The 4,327-nt window shown below is 42.6% G+C and overlaps 1 protein-coding gene and 1 pseudogene across 1 annotated transcript in view; both read right to left on the bottom strand.

Annotated features, from left to right (window-relative positions):
* Nucleotides 1–4,327, bottom strand: part of SLC24A3 (solute carrier family 24 member 3) — a 457,276-nt gene that overhangs the window by 94,675 nt on the left and 358,274 nt on the right. The gene's annotated exons all lie outside the window — the stretch shown is intronic.
* LOC112471120 lies at nucleotides 248–366 on the bottom strand (annotated as a pseudogene).

A 4,327-nucleotide genomic window follows, 5' to 3' on the forward strand; every position in this document is an offset into this window, starting at 1 on the left:
AATTCCTAGTTCCTGAATTAACATCGGGGATTACAAAATGACTCAGCCAAGAAAAAAAGTGGTCTAGTTCCTCTGAAAATGCAAAGAAGGGACTTTGGGGGATGGTGGTGTCTTGTGAACACTTTCATAGGCCCTAAGCATTTCTTTTTCTTTCTTTTCTTTTCTTTTTTTTTACGTGAGGCAACCCTTGGTTGACCTCACAGATTGCAAAGACCTTGTCAGTTTACAATCCCTTATTTTTTTTTTATGCCTACAGCACCTGGTCTTCTTAGGTGTTCTCCCATCCAAGTACTAACTAGGCCCAACCCTGCTTAGCTTCTGAGATCAAACGGGATCGGGCTTGTTCAGGGTAGCATGGCTGTAGACCTAAGCAATTTTTTTTTCCTGCAGAATAGTGTCCTAAAACCATAGGTATTCCCCATTCTACATCTTTTCCTTCTTCCCCTTCCCCCACCTGCCCCAGCTTTATTGAAATATAATAGACAATTATTTGCTTGTATTTACGTTGTACAATTCAATGAATTTTTTCTTCAATTATTGTTGGCATACAATAATATACTAGTTTTAGTTATATAGCATAGTGATCAGAGATCCACATAACTTGCAAAATGATCACCCTACTAAATCTAGTATCCCTCATCCCCTTTACATATTTCTTATTAACTATCTTCCCCATACTACACTCTACATCTCTATGTCTATTCTGCGACTATCCATTTGTACCTCTTATTCCCTTTGCCTTTTTATTCCATGCCCCCAAATCCTCCCATCTAGTAGCCCTCAAAACAGTCTCTGTATCTGAGTTTATTTCCACTTTTGTTGTTGTTGCTGTTTATTTTGTTCTTTAGATTCCATTTGTACATGAAATCGTGTGATATTTGTCTTTCTCTATCTGACCCATTTCATTCAGCGCAATACCCTCTAGGTCCATCAAGACAATATCTTTTTCCATCCTTTTCCTTTTAGTCTGTGTGTGTCTTTTAATCTGAAGTGAGTCTCTTGTAGGCAGCAGACGTAGGAGTCGTGTTTCTTATCCATTCAGCCACTCTATTTTTTTGGTTGGAGAACTTAATTCTTTTCCACTTGAGGTACTTGTTGATAGGAATGTAGTAATTACCATTCTTTATTCCTGTTTTTGATACATGTTTTTCCTTCTTAAAGAAGTCCCTCCAACATTTTCTGTAATACTGGCTTGGTATTGATGAGTTCCTTTAGTATATTTTTGTTTGGGAAGCTCTTTATCTGTCCTTTGATTCTAAATGATAGCTTTGCTAGATAAAGGATTCTTGGTTGTAGATCCTGGGTTTTCGTCACTTTGAATATTTTGTGTCAAGCCTTCTGTCCTGCAAAGTTTATTTTGAGAAATCAGCTGCCAGTCTTATGGGTGCTCCCTTGTAGGTGACTAAATACTTTTCTCTTGCTGCTTTTAAGATTTTCTCATTGTATTTAACCCTTGGCATTTTAATTATGATGTGTCTTGGTGTAGGCCTCTTTGGGTTCATCTTTTGTGGGACTCTCTGAGCTTCCTGGTGCTACCAGTGTCTTGCAGCTGCTCAGCAAGGAGCACCTGACTCACCTAGGACACACCTGGATGTGGCTTGGGTGGGGCTGTGAATTAGGGGAGGTGGAGTTTCATGGAATCCTCTGGGTGGAGTGACCTCTGTTATCCATTTTGATGACATCCCAGTCATGGCTCTCCTGAGTCCACACACTGGGAGCAGGGAGGGCTCAACAGAGGAACAATGGATACCGCCAGCACTTCTGTAAGGAGCAAGCCTTGTCTCTGGCCCTCACTCCAACAATTCAGTGTTCCCTTGTAAGTCCCTGGTGCCCTTGGAACAGCCAACCCAGTTTTGGTGCTCAGAGCAAGCAGATCCCTCACCGCTAAAGTCCTCTTGCAGACATGGCCCCTTTAAGAGGCATCTGCAGCTGCTATAGCCTCTGTCCCACTCAGCGACTCAGGACAGGGCAGCCTCGCTTCTTCTCCCCTTCCTACCTTCTACAGTTGCAGGTTGATTAATTATTTCTCTCCCTAGTGGTAGTGCTTCTGTTGCTCTAGATCCCAGTTGACTTTCTTTGCTGTTTGCTCCTTGTTCCTGTCACAACTTTGATTTGTTTGCAAGAGGGATGAACAGAGCCTCTATCATCTATGCCATTTTTTTCTCTTCCCTCAATCTTTTCCTTCTTGATTAATCTTCTTCTTAAGACTTTCCCCTTGTCATAACTTAGTTTACAGTCATAACTTATCACTTGCATGACAAGCCATGACCAGAACTAATCTTCTTTAAAAACTATCAACTGTCACTGGCCAACAAACAAAAGTTCCTTTTGTCAGTTTTCAATAATCTAAATATGACGCAAACATTAAAAGTCTGTAGATTTCCTTATTATAGATCTACAACCTAATGCACAGAAGGGAAGGGCTGCAGCCATGAGAAGCACCCTACAAAGCCTGCCCCAAAGTGGTTGGATTTTAGCTATGTTGGTGCTCCATCTATGTCAGTTGTATAAAAAGTTACTCCAAAACCTAATGGCAAAACCCAACCATTCTCATGCTCACAGATCTTGTGGGTTCTTGGAGACAGCTCCTCCCTGTTCTAGTCAATATCAGTTGGAGGGTGGCTTGAAGATTGGAGACTGGAATCTTGTAAAGGTTGCCTATTCTCATGTCTGGTGTCTGGGCTGGAAACATCCAAACAGCTGGGGCAGGAAATCTAAGGCTTCTCAGGCATCTCTCTCTACCCTGTATGGGTGTCCAGCATGGCAGCTTCAGAGCAGCTCAGCTTCTTTAATAGTGGCGCAGGGCTCCAAAGGTCCATGTCCCGAGAAAGGAAGAGAGAGACAAGGGGAAGTCCCATTGCCTTTTATGACCCAGTCTTGGAGGCCACAAAATGTCACTTCTATCTCACTGTATTTGCTGAAAGGGAAGCACTCTCAAGGAGAAGGTAACTAGGCTCTATTTTTTGATGAAAGGAGGGTTAAGGAATTTGCTGCCATGTTTTAAGCCACTGCAGTTGGATAGTTGGGCAGGTATGGGATGGAGTGGTGTGTGGGTACTGGGAAGCAATGATGGGGAGTTGGCTGGGAGAGCTGGTTTTCCCTGATGGTCCACCCTAGCACATTTTTGCATTTTGGTTTGTGGGAATCCTAACCATTCAGCACTCTTAAACAGTAAAAATAACTGACCATAGACCCTTTCTGAATCTGAGGATGGAGCTGGGCATGCCTTACCTCAATGGATCCCTAGAGTGAAAAGGCTATGCCTCAAGAATTTGTTCTGCTTCTCTCTGAAATAATAACTATTCCTGTTCTGGGTGTCCGAACTGATACTTAATTCATGAGGTATTAACTCGGTTTATCCTAATAACAATCCCACTAGGTAGGCATTATCACTATGTCCATTTTTCAGATGAAGAAACAGAGGCACAAGAGGCATAAAATGCTTGCTTAAGATTACCTACTTAGTGCACAGTGAGTACAAAATTGTTATGGTTGAATTGAGTCCCCTCAAAATTCATATGTTGAAGCCCTAACCTCTAGTACCTCAGAATGTGACTATATTTAGCAACAGAACCTTTAAAGAGAGGATTAAGGTAAAATGAGGTTGTGTCAGTGGGTCCTAATGCAATATGACTGGTGTTCTTGAAAGAAGGCAGTTAGGACACAGACATGCACAGAAGGAAGATTATGTGAAGACAGATGGCCATCAAAAGCCAAGGAAGAATCTTAGGAGAGGCCAGCCCTGCCGACACCTTGTTCTGAGACCTCTGGGCCTCCAGAACTGAGAAAATAAATTTCTGTTGTTTAAGCCCCCTAGTCTGTGGTACTTTGTTATGGCAGCCCTAATTAACTAATGCAGCGGTGATGTTGGCCTGTGAACTGAGCAGCCTGACTCTGGTCTGCACTCTTACCCATTCCACTCCTGGGGCTGGAAAGTGGGAGAGCATTCTTTGGGGGTCTCCATCAGTGACCATCATCCCTAATCTTCCCCTCTACTGGTAACCAATTGAACATCATCCCTAATTTTCCCCACTACTGGTAACCAATGTGTTTTAAAATGGAGTGGCACTTCTCCCCTGAAAATTTCAAGGTGATGCTCAGTGAAAATGCTAGGAGAAGCCAATTCAAAGTGAGGAAGGATAAAAAAAAACACCTGAAATGAGATCATTTAAAATAGGATGAGGGGAGTTTTAAAGCTCCCTGGGATCTGGCTTGGAAGTGAGAGATCAAAAAGAAAAGTCCCACAGCTCCTCAGAGCTTCCCTGTCTTCATTACCTTGCAGTTATATAACATGTGGCCTTGTGTGAACCGGGGACCAAAAATTCCT

Source organism: Pteropus alecto, unplaced genomic scaffold, assembly GCF_000325575.1.
Source record: "Pteropus alecto unplaced genomic scaffold, ASM32557v1 scaffold45, whole genome shotgun sequence".
NCBI lineage: Eukaryota > Metazoa > Chordata > Mammalia > Chiroptera > Pteropodidae > Pteropus > Pteropus alecto.